This window comes from Danio rerio, chromosome 1, assembly GCF_052040795.2.
Source record: "Danio rerio strain M-AB ecotype USA chromosome 1, GRCz13ab, whole genome shotgun sequence".
NCBI lineage: Eukaryota > Metazoa > Chordata > Actinopteri > Cypriniformes > Danionidae > Danio > Danio rerio.
The window spans coordinates 34,967,258-34,976,660 of NC_141021.1; the positions used below are offsets into that span (position 1 = coordinate 34,967,258).

Here is a 9,403-nt window from a genome sequence, read left to right on the forward strand (position 1 = left end):
TTAGATGTATTTTTTTCTCATGATCTAACTTGATAAGTCTCAAGCACGTAGAGAACCATGTATTTGCAATAGCTGGAAGATCAGGCTTGATCACCACATGGCATGGCAAGGGCCATTAATCAGCTCAACCTTTTTAAGTTCTTGCTAGCTAAGAGCTAATTTGCATTATACAGGGACTTTAAAGATGACTTTCTGATCTCTATCCATTGCATGCACGTGGTGATGTGAGGAAGGCCAGCATGACATGAATACTGAGTAGTCTTTCCAGAGGCACGAAAGCCCTCTCGTGCATGTGAGTAATGTATGTATGCCCAGTCATCTGTCTCCATTGTGTCCAGAGGCAAGGAAGTGGACCACCTCTTTCTGGAAAACTCAGGCGTTTTACATCCCTTGTTGCTGTGCAGTGCGCAGAAGAGAGTGGAGCTTCATAAAACGTGGGTTCACTCCCATGGCTAAGATTAATGAAACATAAAGGAACTGAAGTTCATGTTCTTGTGGGAACACGAGAGAAGTCACATTTCGCTGTCATCGATCATGATGACAGAGAAAGAGTGGAGTGATCCAGCAAATTTGAGATGAAGCAGGACAAAAGATGAGAGAAAATGGTTTCTTGAAAGAAGGAAATCCAATGTTAAGTCGTGTTGTATTGGATTTCAACTTTAAAATTGGATTTGTAGGTGGTGTGATGTACTGGAGAGCTACAATTTCAATTTCTGTCATTTTAAAACTGACAGGTTGGTAGTTTGTCTCCATGACAGTTTATCTTGTCCTGAAAAGGAAATTCTGAATAATTGACCTAATAAATATGTTCGAAGAGTTCAGATGCAAAATTCTCTATGCAATTTGAAATTTAGTTTAATAGGTTTTTTCATCGATTTTAACATGAAATAACTAAACATAAACATAAGGCCGCTTATCCACTATCGAGCTGAATCGTTCTTTATGCTGAACTGTTCCATTCCAAACCGGGCCAGACAGCACGGATACGGTTTCATTTTTGGTCATGCTGCAAAAGATGCTTTTTGAAACATTACACAAAGCGCAACAGTAGTTGCCTTGATAACGCAATGTAAATGGCTCCCTTTGTTCAATTAAATTTAAATAATAGCCTAAACTATTTTTTTCATGTTCATAAAAGAAAGCAACGATGTGACTAAGCACTGTTATTCCGATCTGCCATATTTATTTAGAGGTCTGCAGCTCTGCGTTAATTTTATTTGGAGGAAAAATGACCAAAATGTAACGTAATGATTGAAAATGATTGGAGGGGAAATAAATAATATATTTAAAATCTCTGTACATAACAGAAAAATCAACAAGGATAATGCAACAATAATAGTGCGTTTGTATTATAGTGGCAGAAATAAATTTTTGCACAGGCCTTGTCAAAAGTGAGCGGGCACTTTCACTAATTAAAAAAAATATACACTTAAGTTGCACTTAAATTATTTCATTTTTAACAATCAATTAAATTACACAGCGGTTGTATATCACAAGTTGATAATGATATAAAAAATACTATATTTTGATGGTAAAATATAACCTTTTAAGTGATGGCTGTTATTTGTTTCAGTATTCAAACATTAAACAACGCATGCAGCAAGTGAAATAAAAAATGAATATGAAACACATGGCATATCAGAATATAAAGCATATAAAGCACTGTTATATTTAGCAACATGCTGCTCTTTTATCTTTGTATTTTTTTTTGTTTTATTTTTGTTATTTATTTATTTTTTTTCATCTTCATAATTAACTAACAAGCTATAGGCAAATTCTTGCTTGAAGTTTTAGAAAATATTTAAGGTCACCGAGAACAAAAAAACACAGAAACATGTTACATGCCCCCTAAATGTCAAACTTATGTGTAACTGATTAATATAATGGTCTATAGCTGAAATGATAAAAAACGGCTCATTTTATTTTCATAAAACATGTCAAAACGTTGTGATATTTTTTGAATAAAAGCAATACCAACATTTAAGAATCCATATTTATTTAATTTATTCATTCATTTGACTAGTTTATTGGTGCATATATAGGCTATCATACAACAGTACCTTGGACAGCTACAGTGCTACTCCGTAAAGCTTTCAAGTCAAAAAAGTTAAAGAAAGAGTTGACTTCTACCGTAGACTTTTAAATGGCCGACATTACAAAATGCCAAAACCGTTCTTCAGGTGGTCTAGCTGGTATTAAATTAACAAGCTGTCTGGGCTTTGAATTTAAAAGTGAAATTATTACTTCGTTGTTCAAAGAGTCTGCAAGTTTGTGTTCCATGGATATAGCAATGTTGTTGTAGATTGTGGACATTGATGATGTTAATCGTGTCTTTATTCGATGCGCAGTAGGGGAAAAAAAAAAGTCTTTCAGCAGTGCATGTATAGTCATTGGTAATGTTCTCACCCAGATCAGAAAGAGTTTTTGTGCTACCAAATACAGCGCAGTGTGCAATAAATACACGTTCAGTCAGGCGAATTAAAGGTCTCTTTGCCTAGGATGTCAATCATATTAATCAAGCTCTAACCATGAATAAAACAATAGGCTATTTTATTATTTCTAAGATTTTAGATGACGGGTTAGTAATTATATTGCACATGGTTAACTATATTTAAGTCAATGAAATAATAACTTTTAATTAAAAATATCTTTGTAAGAATGTGATGAGTTATTCCCTTCTTTGCCAGAGACTGATATGGTCTTAAAACCCTTTTCAGGGGTTTCTTTCTCAGTGGAGAAAGAACCGTAACCGTACCAAAGTGTTCTTAGAACGGTTCTGCACAAAGGCTTAAGAGACAGAGAAAAATGCTTATTGTAGAAGAAAATTCTAGATGGCACTTAGAGGTTTTTGCAACTGAACTCTTCATTGTTTTTCAATATGCATAACAGGGATGTGCAGAGACATTATGAGGGGCAGGGGCTCAAGTGGAAAAACTATTTTGTTTAAATATTATATAAATAAAATATATTAAAGCTCCTGTCATGCTGAACATTAATGTGTTTTAAATTTAAATTTGCACTTAAAACTAACTCAAAATATTAAGCTTTAGGTTAATTTAAATGCAGACTTCAGCCTGCTGGAAAAGAAGTGCACTATCACGCTTGTGCTCTCGTGGCGTCTATTGTTGCTAAGCAACCAATCAGCCGTGCTAGTTGCTGAGTGCTGCTGACAGTTTGAGTAGGCTACACTCATAGAAAAAGTAGCATTTTAAATACATGACCTGAAGTTGTATCTCATCTAGAATGTAACAAGCTTTACACTTTGAATTGTGTAAATGGCAAACAGTCTTCGTAGCAGATTAATAAAAATACATAATAAAAATAAAAAAATAAAAAGTGCTCCAATAACAATAAATAGAGCTGTCATCACCTCAGAGGGTTCTGAGTCTGCTCTCTTGTTACAGTAATGAAAACTGGCTGATCTCTCCAGTGAACCACTTACATTGTGTAATAATTCAGGGCTTAAAATTGCAACCATTTTGGTCGCATATGCGCCCGAAATTTAGTCTATGCGACCTCAAAATATATTTGCCAGCATTTGTGCAACTGCAAATAATGGTTGTAGTGTGACCTGTTTAGATTTTTTTAAAAACGTGATGAATCGCTTTTCCCTGCCGCTAAAATGGTTCATAGCTGTCAATCACTCAAGGCTTTTCGCTGTCAGATGACAGGGTGCTTTAAAAATGCAAACAGCGGAAGAGTGAAACACAGTTTTGCAGACCGCATCCAACATTACTTATAACTGTGCCGATGACAGCTATCCTGTGGTGATTGTTGATCCACCAGCCGAGATTAATCGAGGGTTTTCAGAGAAGGTCCCCGAATCTCGATGCGTTGCATTCACTGTTTGTTCAGCGCAAATGTTCGCTACATGTAAAATCTAACACTGTATATATAACAAAGAATGGTTTTGCGCAGGTGGTCATCGGGAGAATCCTGCTCTGTTCTGGATGCAGACCTGGTATCTGGATAAAACACACTATCAACACCATCTATCGGGGCAAGCCTAGCTTCAATTCCGTTTTGTGGACGATAAATCAGGTTTATTTTGTACAGTAACATAACAGATATCCATACAGCAGTGGATATTAACCTGTATCCTGTCACATTTGCATGCAAAAAAGAGGGCAAAGCTAAACCCGCGTGCTGCCTGTGTGTGTGTGTCCACGGTTTGCGTGTGTGTATCTGTGTGTGAACTTTGTAACAACATTGTGTGTGACTCATCGTTGCAACTCCACAACAGATGCAAATAAATACTTACTGGTAAAGTTCTTACTGTAGTATTTCTGACAAGCGTAACGTGAGATCTGCTTTCTTCATGTTGTCTGAAGCAGCCGAGGGAGGAGATTGAGGCACTATGACAGGCACGTGAAAACGGTGGGCATGAATAACTTGCCTTAAAGGCACATTCACAAAAACTGCTGCCTGATGCTCAGAGCTATAAATATCGAAACTTCTAAAAGGTATAATACATAATCTGATGGGTGTTTTGAGCTGAAACTTTACAGACACATTCTGGAGACACAAAAGACTTATATTAATTCTGGAAAAAGGGGTAACCTAGGCGCCCTTTAAATAAAGTCTTATTATACAAATTCTTATTTGTGGACCCTCACGTGGTTTGAATGTGGCCCTATTGGCCTCTGAACGTGAGTAACACTGTATTATAGAATGGCTCACCCAAACAATCAGCATATACTTACCCATTAATGGTTCCAAACCATTTTTTTTCCATTAACATAACAAAAAATTTAACAAATAAAATACTTTGAAGAATGTTAGACATAAAGAGTCAATGGCCATAGCCAACACTCTTCTAAATATCAACTCATTTGTTCAACAAAAACTACTAAAAGTTGAAACCATTTTGCATCAATTTGATAGTGAGTAAAGGATGCCAGAATTGATGACAACAATGATGATGATCGTCTATGAAATATTAATGTCACAAAACTTCATGCATGGTCTTTAGAATTTAAAAGACTAGTTAAAAACATAATGCATTATGTTTTAGCTAGTCCTTTTCATTACAGCGCTCACCTCACATTGTTAATTGCTGGTTCAAATACCACTTGAAACAAGTAAAAAGAAACCAAACTACTCTTGCGCTGTACTCCTGCATGGACGAAAACTTAAGTTAACTGGATATTTATTTATTTTTTTTAAGTTATTGATATTATTTTAATATTTGACAGGTAAAGCTGTCTGCAAACAGAAAGTACACACAAGTATACATATGTTATTTAAATAATAATAATAATTCTCATAAAAAGGGTACTTCTTGAAGAAAATGGGAAGGGTCCCAACGCTGTTACATTTATTTATGATAATTTTACTACCACAAAACAAACAAACAAACAAACAAAAAATTCTTTATTAATGGCTTTTGTAGTTAGAGGATTACTAGTCTATAAATGTTTAGTATTGTTCATGTATGGATGTACAGTGGTCCCTTGGTATTCACGGGAGTTGAGTTGTAGAGCAAAAAAAAAAAAAAACAAAAAACTAGCAATAGGGGAAATATGCAGAGTAGTGAGCTTTATTTTTTTACAATTATTATAGATGTCTTAAGGCTGTAAAACCCATCACTATACACTTTTCTCAGACAGGCATGAATTAAAAAAAAAAAAAAAATTCTCTTGTTTAAACATTCTCAAAGTTCAAACCTTCTTAGAAAAATATGTCCAGTATTATAGAATGAAACCAAAGATCAAATCCATTTGATCTTCATTTATTTATTCAGTAATGGCACCCTACAACCTCGTAACTTCTACCTTCCTTCAGCATCTTTCTCTGCCTTTTGGGTGCTACCACATGTGCTTTTGATGCATTGTCAACATTGTTGGGGAGAAAACTTGCAAACATAAAGCACAACACTTAAGAGTCATACTGCTAGCTGAAAGCATTCTGTGCTGTACAGGAGACATGGCACAGAGGAGATTGATTGACAACGGTCTACAGCCAGTCAGGACGCAGAACACAATGCTCTAATCAGAACGCACAATGCAAAAATAAATAAATTAAAAAAAATGGGGGGGCTACAAAGAGTGAACGGTGTTAACTAATTGTAAACTGTAAACTAATTGTTTGATCTATTGTTGTTAATAGGGATATATTAACTTGATTAAGTTAGTAATACAGCATTGTGTTGTCTGTATGTTTGTGTGTGTATTTGTTTGCGCATGTGTGCTTGTTTATTTGGTTATGTCTGTGTGCCAGCCTGATACTAAGATCTTCCTTAACCAAGAAGTGCTTCACAATCCCTCTTAGCACTTTATCAACCCACAGCTTTGTGCAGAGTGGAGACCGTGCCGAGTTCAAGACCTCATGAAGAGCGTGAGTGGGCTGAAGAAGTGGAGTGTGTGCGAGTTTATTGAGGAGCTTTGCTGTATCGATCACCCGCTCAAGTCCCTCTGAAGAACATGCCAACCGGGTGTTGAGAAACGCAGTTTAAGATTAGGCCAAATATATCATCCGACGACAGGCCCCAGTTGCTCACTGAATCCTTTTGAAATATGTACAGATATGTCTATGGAGAAATTAAGTAAGCACTTTTTGAATAAACTTTGTCATCAAGCACAGAACTTGTGAAAGCCTATTTAAACCATCGTCTATAAAAATAAAAATGCTGACCAAGATGCCTTTCCGACCTCTGAGGGTTCCATTAAAAATGATTTTCCATATTTGGTAGAGCAGGCCATTTGAGGCAGAGGCGGTGATGGCTGAAGACTGCATTTTTTTTCCTGATGATGCTTAGGTTTTACGCTGGAACAGTGTAAATGGTGTTGTAGCCGTCTTGACCAAATAAAGTTCTCTGTGTCAAGCGTGGGTGTTATCAGTCTGCTTTCTCTCCATTACAAGTCATTTCGGTTTGGGCAGCCACAGGCCCACTGGTCATTTAGAAGATGCTGTCAGCAATCTGTCAGAAGTCTCCACAGAACTGAACAGCCTTGTTTACTGGCACATATGTTCATACCTATAGTCACGTGGCATATGTACCGTCACTTCTGTGACTCATGCTCAGCTGCTTGATGATGAGCACATGCATCTCTCCCTTGTTTTTGTCATCTCGGTCTTGTCATGTTTGAGTTTTTGGCTCTCTATCAGAGCAGATGGGCTTAGGCTAATGACCACAGCCTTAGGAATCTAGTGCCGAGCAATTAAATTTTAGATACTTGTTGTTTACAGTGATGGGTGTAATTAGATACAAAGCAACTAGTTACTGTAATTAAATTACTTTTCTTCTGAAAAAGCAAAGGATTACTTTCCATTTTAGGTAATCTAGTTAGTTACTTATAACTAGGCACACAGAAATATGCAGATTTCAGCAGATTTTTAGCCCATCATTTTTTTTTTACTTGTGTAAATATGCTCCACCCGCCAAGTTTAAATCCAAGAGTGCATGCGCATAGATTTTCTGACTTTGTGGATTAAGTTTTACTCGTGTATGTTTTTATTTTTATTTTTTGCATTAGTTCAATATATTACAAAACACTAAGTTAATATCACTTGGGCATACTCATATGTGTTTACTATTGGATTTTAAGCACAATAAATAAAAAATAAATGTTAAGTAGCTTATTAAATTAAACATGACATGTTAAAGTAAAATTATAAAACATAATTTATGCGTAAAATGTACTTGGATTGCGACAAAGTGGCACAGTGGGTAGCACGTTCATCTCAGAGCAAGAACGTCGCTGGTTCGAGCCTGGGCTGGATCAGTTGACATTTCTGTGTGGCGTTTCCATGTTCTCCCCGTGTTTATGTGGGTTTCCTCCGGGTGCTCCAGTTTCCCCCACAAGTCCAAAGACATGCGGTACAGGTGAATTGGGTATGCTAAATTGACCATATATGTGTATAAGTGTGTGTGAATGAGTGTCTATGGATGTTTCCCAGTGATGTTACCAAGCGAAGGGCATCTGCTGCGTAAAACATGTGCTGGATATGTTGGTGTTCATTCTACTGTAGTGACCCCAGATTAATAAAGGGACTAAGCAGAAAATAAAATTAATAAACGTACTTGGATTATGCTATTTTTATTTACAAGCCCAAAAAAATAAATTTAGAGGAAAAACTTTTAAAACAAAACACTGTTTTAAACTGATTAATGTTTAGTTTAGAAAATGCTTCTTGCTTTTATTATTATTTTTGAGGGGATATTTGGACTAGAAATAATACACAAAAATTCCATGTAAAAAAGAAATAAGCTCATTGAATTTGACATACTTTGCTGAGTATGTCATTGTGAATCCAACATAAAAAACAGCTTTTAAAATGATTAAATGTTCTATTGATTTTTATGTTTTTTTTATTCTTTTCTCTCCATCCTTTGATCTTAATGTGATGAATAGTCACTACTATTATTTAATAACATAAAATGTTCTAAAACACTTCTATTACCTAAAGTAAAAAAACAAAAACAAAAAACAAACAAAAAAACTAATTTTAATTAAGCCTTGGAAATAGCAAGAATTGTGAATAAGGTGCAAATGTATGATAAGCTTAATTAGCATAACAAAGACATGAAAATAATAGGTCACACTTTATATTAGGTGCAGTAACTACTATGTTTTTGCATAAAAAAAATAAATAAATGCAATATACTTACTGTGTTCATAATACTGTGGAACACTTCTGGTGCTCTTGAGGTGGGATACAAGTAGGGTTAGGTACGGAGTTGTGGGTTAAGGTGCAAGGGATGGCCAGTGTGTAATTAATCAACCTTGTGTACAATGTAAAAAACATTTTTTAGTCAATAAGTGTATTGTAACAACAATTGTAACAATTAATTTCAGTGCAAGTACATCTTAGTTAAGGCCACCAAATATAAAGTAGGACCAATAATGTTTATAAAATAGTTGCACTCCTAACAACAAGAACATCTGGATGGTAGGTGGATAAAGATTTAGGTTTAAAGATTGAATAACTGCACTGAAATAAAAAATAAAAAATTCAAAGATGATTCCTTGGATTTACGTTTTTTTTACATTAAGTAGTTGTAAACAATTTATTTTATTTTAATTTAAACAAACAAATTAAGTTGAACATTATTAAATTTAATTTGTTTGTTTAAATTCAACACAAATAAATTGTTTGCAACAGTTCTGCATGCAACATTTTTTTTCAGTTTTGTGTACTTGGGTATTTGTTGTTGTTACAGCAAGCCTCAGAGGAAACAAGAAAAGGTTCCCTTGTCAATTATAAACAGACTTGTGGGGACTTGTAGAGAGCTAATGTATTCCTTTAGGGCTGCGTCATGCAGTGCTCATAGGACCTGTGTTGTGCATCATAGACGTTCTTCCCCTGTGGTATCTGACAAGAATAGGTAATGTAATAAGACTTTTTATAGTCTGTGAGTTGAATTCAAGATTGGTGTGTGTGTGTGTGTGTGTGTGTGTGT

General features: G+C 35.3%; 1 protein-coding gene across 1 annotated transcript in view; it reads left to right on the forward strand.

The window, feature by feature from the left end:
* Window positions 1–3,335, forward strand: part of pudp (pseudouridine 5'-phosphatase) — a gene marked incomplete at its 3' end in the record, with an annotated part of 29,098 nt that extends 25,763 nt beyond the window's left edge. The window contains 1 exon segment of the mRNA NM_001020615.3: window positions 3,301–3,335.
* Between the last annotated feature and the right edge of the window lie 6,068 nt (window positions 3,336–9,403).